This window comes from Echinops telfairi, unplaced genomic scaffold, assembly GCF_000313985.2.
Source record: "Echinops telfairi isolate 266 unplaced genomic scaffold, ASM31398v2 ScPeMD7_7429;HRSCAF=8467, whole genome shotgun sequence".
Classification (NCBI taxonomy): domain Eukaryota; kingdom Metazoa; phylum Chordata; class Mammalia; order Afrosoricida; family Tenrecidae; genus Echinops; species Echinops telfairi.
Window position 1 is genome coordinate 3,580,353 of NW_022111329.1, and position 7,492 is coordinate 3,587,844.

The 7,492-nt window shown below is 39.2% G+C and overlaps 1 non-coding gene across 1 annotated transcript; it reads right to left on the reverse strand.

Annotated features, from left to right (window-relative positions):
* Positions 1–6,123: 6,123 nt before the first annotated feature.
* Positions 6,124–6,259, reverse strand: LOC115872654. Its single transcript, XR_004047986.1, has one exon. It is a non-coding gene; the product is annotated as a small nucleolar RNA SNORA2/SNORA34 family (small nucleolar RNA).
* Between the last annotated feature and the right edge of the window lie 1,233 nt (positions 6,260–7,492).

Sequence of the window (7,492 nt, forward strand, 5' to 3'; positions counted from 1 at the left end):
AGCTTTGTATTTCATACATTTCAGATTATTACTGGGTGTTAGTAGATATTCCTCTTGATTTTAAGTCATGCCCCATCAGCCAATGAAGATCCTGAAAGCTTTGCTCCCTCTTCCTCATTAAGGTCCATTCGGCTTTGAGGAGGCAGCACTTCCTCAGTTATATATTTTAAATTGTGGCTGGAATTGTAGGAAATGGCTTATGTATGGCAAGCAAGGTAGAGTTAGTTACTCAAGATTTCCGAGGATTGAACATTCTGAAAATTCTGCAGGCTCAGTGATCATCTGGGTAATCCCTAGTTGTCAGGTAATTGACCTAAGGGCACTTAGGATGGATCTTTAAAGAGAACCACATAATGGAGTGAATGGAGAGTGGACTAAATTAACTGCTTAAGCAGGAGAACCAATAGTTGGATAAATAGGGCTTCAATACTGGGTCAAGACAGCATTTTAAGAAAATCTTACTACATGCTCAACTGCTAACTGAAAGGATGGTGGTTTGTGTTCACCCAGAGATGCCTGAGAAAAAGGTCTGATGACCTACTTCTAAAAAAAAGTAAGGCATTGGAAACCCTGTGGAGTAGAGTTCTACTCTGACACATATGGGGTTGGCATGAATGGGAGTCGATTCCAGAGTCAAAAATAATAGCAATTCACCTTGCAACCTTTTGTTCTGATATCATTTCAAAGTTGAAAAACTCCTGTGATCCTTAAATTGTTTCTGTTTTTGTTCCATTTGCTTCATCTCTCTCTTCCACCTCTCACAGACACACACATATTTTTCCTCTGAATCATTGGAGAATGAGTTCCAGTGTCCATTCCTTAAGAACAAGGACAGTGTCTTATATAATCATAACACAGTGATCAAAAGCAAGAAAACTAGTATTAATTCAAAATACTATTCAATCCAAAGTCCATATTCAAATTTTCACAGGTGTCCTAATGATAGGCTTCATAGTTCTTTCTCCCTGGCTCCAAGACCCGGGAGCAAATCCATTGTCCATCTAGCTATCTTTCTCTTTCTGTTAATATGGAATAATTCCTGAGTCTCCCAGTCATGATTTTGATACTTTTCAAGAGTACAGGTATTTTGGTAGAATCCCTTTGCTTTCCATTTGTCTGATGCTTTATCATTTTTTAACATATATTGTTCTTCTTCTCAGCACTTACCAGGATGCATGTGATGTTGGTTTGTCCTGTTAGTGGTAAGATTTTGATCAGTTTGTTAAGGTTATACTAATATGTTGAAAACAGAGGACAAAAGTCTTTGCTTTTTTCAGAGAGAGCTTGAGAAATTTCGTTTATTGTAAATTATTTTAACCTTGCTTTAACTAATCAAGATCACAGAAAAGAAGGACCGAAATGATTTACATAATTAGGATCATGAATTTCTCTTTCAAAATTCCAGACAAATCTTTGTTTTCTTTAACTGCTTTAAAAGTCTAATATTAACATTAAAATTTGAATCCCCTTAAGTAGGGGAATTTGTACTTCTACCTGCCAAAATTATTCTCTGCCATCCTGTAATCTTCAGGAGAATTATCTTCATTGGTCATTTTTAATATTTCAGATATACCAGGCATAAACTTTTCAATGCAAGTGTTACACTTGACCTTCAGAATACTATGAACTCTGGCCCCTTGTGTCCACTTCAGAATGCCAATCACATGCAACCCACTAACTTCACCTCATTTGGCAAGCTTCTTGGCTCCATCTTTTGTTGAATGGGATCCAAGTCAAATTGCCTCATCACTTAAAGCTTATTAATGGCATAGAAAGAGGTGTGTGACAGAGAGCTGGGGACTCAAACAAGAATTCCTTCACTCAATAAATTACACCCAGGGACACACAATCTGTCCGCCTCAAAGGCAGTGCCTTCAACATTTTCGTGCTGAGGCTACCCCTGTTTCACACTCAGCTCTCCCTTCCCCAGAACTTGGTCCAGCCTTAAGACAGTAAAACCAGACCTTTTCATGATTTCGTTCCTGTTACCTCAAGCTACAAGAAGACCCAATCTGGGTGGGATGATATACCATCCTTAGTTAGGAATGGAGCTACTTCTCTCCAGTCTTCCTTGAAAATATGTTCCTTCCTCTCTGTCCTAAAAGTTCATTCCCATCAGATCCACCCACCCATAAAGCCCTTCAAAGTATTTAGAAAGATATAGTTGGGGACAAAGGATCCTGGTGGTGTACTGGTTATGAGTTGGGCTGTGATCCGCATGCTCAGCAGTTTGAAAACACGAGCAGCTGTCCTGCTGACAGCTACATTTGTGTATTTTCCCTACAAAGAATGCACAGTTCATTCATTAACCAAACAGGGCCTGTCTAAAAACCTAAACTCCAATATGAATAAAACTCCTTCTCTCAGTTTAAAGACATCCTGGATCAATTCTAGCTCAAACTGTGGCGTCGTACCCATCTCAAGGGCTCAAACTGCCAAGCTTTTGGTTAGTATCCCAGTGCTAAAGGCTCCTTTGACTAGACAAGCCACTTAACCAATTATCAGTGAGTTAATGCCAACTCTTCACAACTTCACTGAGATGAAGTCAATAATACTAGTTCAGGGATATTGTGGTAATTATATAATTGTCTATTTGAAAGTATTATGAGTGAAGGGCTGGAGTCTAGTCTGTCAATTGGATCATAGCCAATGAGGCATTTGTGTGGGCATGGCCTTCTCCTGAGAATTCTGGGAAATCTAGTACTTCCTCCTTCGAGGTGAGAGACACTTCTGTCTCTCTGCTACTCCCTGGGAGACATTGCAGAAGACAAGCCACATGGATGCAACCAAACCTCGGAAGCCAGAGAAGCCACAGAGAGACCCCTGCCGGCTCTGAGATGTGTATAACGCCACTGGACCCAAGGACTTTGCTTTTGATTGGCTTGTGATTGACCTGCATTTGGCTTCATTGCATGTGTTTCGTGAGTCTGAAGAGGACTTTATGGATTGGTATCGAACATATGGGCTAATATCGGACTTATGGCCTTGGACTGGACTGGATTGGGATGTTTTCTCAATGTTCAATTGCTCTTGTATATAAATCTTTTTCTTATACACATATGTGTGTCCATGGATTTGTTTCTCTAGTCTACCCAGACCAACACAGATATATTTTAATTACCAATGAAGTAAGGATATCAAGTCCCCGCCACTCTCAAAATACACTAATTTCCCTAACTTGGATTTATCAGTAACTCAGGTGCTTTTTTTTTCTGTCCCATTTTCCCAACATTTTAAATTCATTCCAACATCACAAGAATTATCATTTCACACTAGGGGGATGAACAGAGATATAATGACCTTTTCTTTCTGGTAGTCATCTAAACGGTTTGTGGTTCACAGCTGTGACACATCTTATTTGTAGTGAAATTTGACCAAATAGACTTGAAGTGCATTTAGAGGTGTGGTAGTTGGATGATTTTGTGTCAATTTACATTTATGGAGGGGTGGAATCCAGCCTGTCACTTGGGTTACACCCTGAAAATACCTCCTGGGACATGTGGCCTTCTTATAAGGAGAAATGGAAAACTTCCCCCTCTCTCTGCCCCTTTGTCTTCCTGCTTGCTGGGATTCTGCCTGTCTCCAGGGGTGGTGCCTTGTAGGCCCCCTGACCTGGAGATCTGTCAGAGCCCTGCTATGTTTCCACCAACTTTGGACCCATGAGACTTAGCACTCACCAGCCTATGATCTCCCTGATTCCTGCAACACCTTTCTGTGTCTTCAGCCTGCAGCTATGTGAGTCTGAAGATGTCCCCAGTTTGCACTGGATTTACGGACTTGAGTTGGACTAGGTTGGGTTGCCTTCTTGATATGAAATTACTTCTTGAGGAAAAGCTCTTTTTTATACATATATGAGTGTCACTGGATTTGTGTCTAGACAAACCCACCCTAACCAACATCATCAAACTTAGACTGTGAAGATGATTCTTCTAGGCAAATTGCCCAATCATGTTTTAAAAATATTTCCATCACTGACATCAGACATCAGATTTGTGAGTTGAGTTTACATCCAGGAAGGAGCAGGTGCCCTCTGTTCATGAATGGGGTTCTGGGGTCAATCACAACACAAGAAGAGGCTTCTCTAGACTGTAACAGGCCCTACTACAGTTTGGAGTTCCTGGACTCCTGGACTCAGTAAGGGAGGCAGAGGTATGAGTACAGAGGAAGACTAGGGCCTCAGTCCCTGCAAGTAGGAGCCCAAGTCATCTGACATGGGCTATCTCCTTGGACTCAGGAAGTAAGGCAGACATAAGCCCTGGGAAGTAGCTTGTCTCAGCAAACTTAAAGGCAGAGGGTGGTAAGATTGGCAGTGTTCAGCATTGTAGCCATCCTCTTGCACATGTGGGAGACCCATGTTCTCTACTCTCTTAGCTGAAATGGATCCATCTTTAATGCTGATCTGCCAGGTGGTATTATCTACAGTGGGCTGGAGCCACTGGGTGTGAAGGGGCAACAAGAAGTCTCAGGCCTTATTGTAGTGTTTCATTTGCAGAAATGTTATCATCTCATTTTTAAATGATGCATAATTTAGACAGAAAAGAGGGTGCTATTTATTGAATGCCTTAAAATACCAAGAATTGATTTTATTAGCTACCATGTACTAAGTATTTTATCTTACTTCTTCCTCACCAAAGCCCTGACATCATCTTGAGTTTCAAATAAATAAAGACATCAAAATATTAAATGCTTTTCTCAGGCCATAAATTTCAGAGGAAGAATTCAAACCAAGGCAGCAGGATTTGAAAATGTGGTTTTCAACATGAAGGTCATCAGAATTTATATCATCAGAGTTTGATATCATCAATGTCAAGTACAACCATTCCTATTCCCATGCAGTGATTCATGATTTATGGTTACTTTCATAGCTGTGGTATATACCATCGCTCTCCCCAGTCAACCACAGAAATTGCTATAGATAATCTTAATGAAACCCAAACTCCTTTAAGGATAGTGTACTGTTGAGCAGAGAAAAATGAGACCAAATATCAGCAAAAACAATTTATTACTTTAGATTCCTTTAATAAACAGTAGGACTCTAGTAGCATAGTGGATAACACAGTGAGCTACTAATTGTAAGGTCAGCAATTCAACCCCATTGGGCATTATGAGGTAGCAAGATGAAGTTTTCTGTTCCTATAAAGATTTACAGCACTGCAAACTCAATTATCCTCTATTGTATCAGGTCACTTATGAGTCAGAATTAGTTGACAGCAGTGAATGAATAAGTGAGTGAGTGAGTGAGTAATAGCACTCCCTGTCCCCTCCAGAGACCTGAATCAATGGAGAAACAGGTCAACAACTGCTTTGGTAAGACAGACAAAGGGCAAAAACTTACCTTTTATTACTGGTAAAGCTGATATTGGAGAATGTGAATTATTCCTACAGGAAGCTATGCTCCTAATCTTTAACACTAACATTGGACAATGACAGGCAATGCTGGCTCACCATTCATGTGGACATGATCTTCACTCCATACTCGCTGCTTGGCCACTTCACCTGAAGACCTATTAGCGGAAAGTTTTAACCCTTATGCCTCAGGGTTGAGGTGCTATTTAAATGATCTCTAGTTGTTCAATACCTCTTCCAAACTATTTCTCCTGCTCCCTTTGCTAAAGGAAATCAATAATCTTAGCTCTTTTAAAACCCTGCCCTGGCTAACTTTCTCAGCTTCATTCTTGCTTTCTTATTTCAATGCCAATGTCATTCATCATCCTATCCCGTAAGTTCTTTTACATCAGATTTAATATATTCATCTCCACTCTATAGGATATTATTATTATGAAATTGGTATCCATATGCATGACATAATCATTGATCATCTTGTCTTCTCACATCCTGACCTCAACATTTACAAGTTTTGTTTCTCTACCCTCAACTTGACTCCTTACTCTTTTTGAAAAATTATTTTTCTAGTAAAAGAAATACAAATACTTCTTTCTAAATTCATTCACCACAACTTAATTCATGGAATTAACTCATAATATGCATTTATGAAGGCAACAAGACAGAAGAAAGAAAATGACTCTGTTCGATTGCCTCACATTTAGCAATCTTTGTGCCTCAGCGTCAGAACCCATTATTTGGATCATTCCCAAGACTCTCCCATCTGAAGGGAGAACTGGGGGATGTTTCTTCCAAAGGAAATGGTCATTCTTGGCTGAAGTTCCAGAACTGCCAAAAGACCACCAGAAGATAATCCTTTGGGCCTCTGTTTGAAACCAACAGCTATATGTAACTGCTCGTCTTCAGTCAGGGCATGGACTCCTTACTCTAATGGTTACATAATTTCTACATAATGTCATCATCAATATGTCCTTCATCTTCAATTGCCTATTTCATGTACCACACAGACAAATATCTTCTCTTTCCACCTTGTTCTAATAACCCACTCCCAATACCATTCTTCTGACATTGCTGGGTAGTGCAAAGAGTTAAGCAGCCAACTACAAACCAACAGGATGAAGGTCTGAGTTCACCAAAATGTAAGTCAGAAGAAAACCTTGGTGATCTACTTCCAAGAATCAGCTATGTGAAACCTTAAGGAATACACATGGGGTCACCATGAGATAGAATTGACTCAACGGCAATGGCTTTGCTTTTGGAGCCATTTTTCTATTAAAATGGGAAATCTAATCCACTGACTCTGGCCCCATTTCCCTTCAATGTTCACCTACTACTTGTTTTTAGTCCACTCCCTTTCTCAACCAAAAAGAGTTGTTCGCATTCATTTGCAATAAGAGAAATGCAAAAGAAAATGACAATTAGATACTACCTCACACTGACACACGTAGCAAAACTTTAAAAAATCAAACATAATATAATAAATGTCAGAGAGGATATGGAAAGATTGGAACACTCATGCATTGTTGGTGGGCCTGAAGAATTACATAACCACTCTAGAAATCAGTCTGGCACTTTCTTAAACAAATGCATATACAATTACCATATGATCCTGTACTCCCTCTACTAGGTATATACCCTACAGGAAAAAAAGACACAACATGAAGAGACATATGCACACTTATGTTTTTTGCATCAATTTCCATAATATCAAAAAGATGGAAATAACCAACAACTCCAGCTATAGAGGAATGGATAAATAAATTCTAGTACATTCACATACTGGAATATTATGCTTCAAAAAAACAGTTACAACTATAATTAATTTGTCCATGCAAAACATGGACAAAACTAAAGAACATTATGCTTGGCAGAGTCAGTTAATCTTATAAATATAAGTATTTTTAAATTGATATTTTTATTGGGGGCTCTTACATATATCATAACAATCCATAAATCAATTACATCAAGCAAACTTGTACAGATGCTGCCATCGTCATTTTCAAAATATTTTCTTTCTACTTTAGACCCTTGATATCAGCTCCTCTTTATTCTCTCCCTCCCCCATTTCACCACCCTAATGAACCCTTAATAAATTGCATATATATATATTTCATATCTTACATCATCTGATGTATCCTTTCACCCCCAG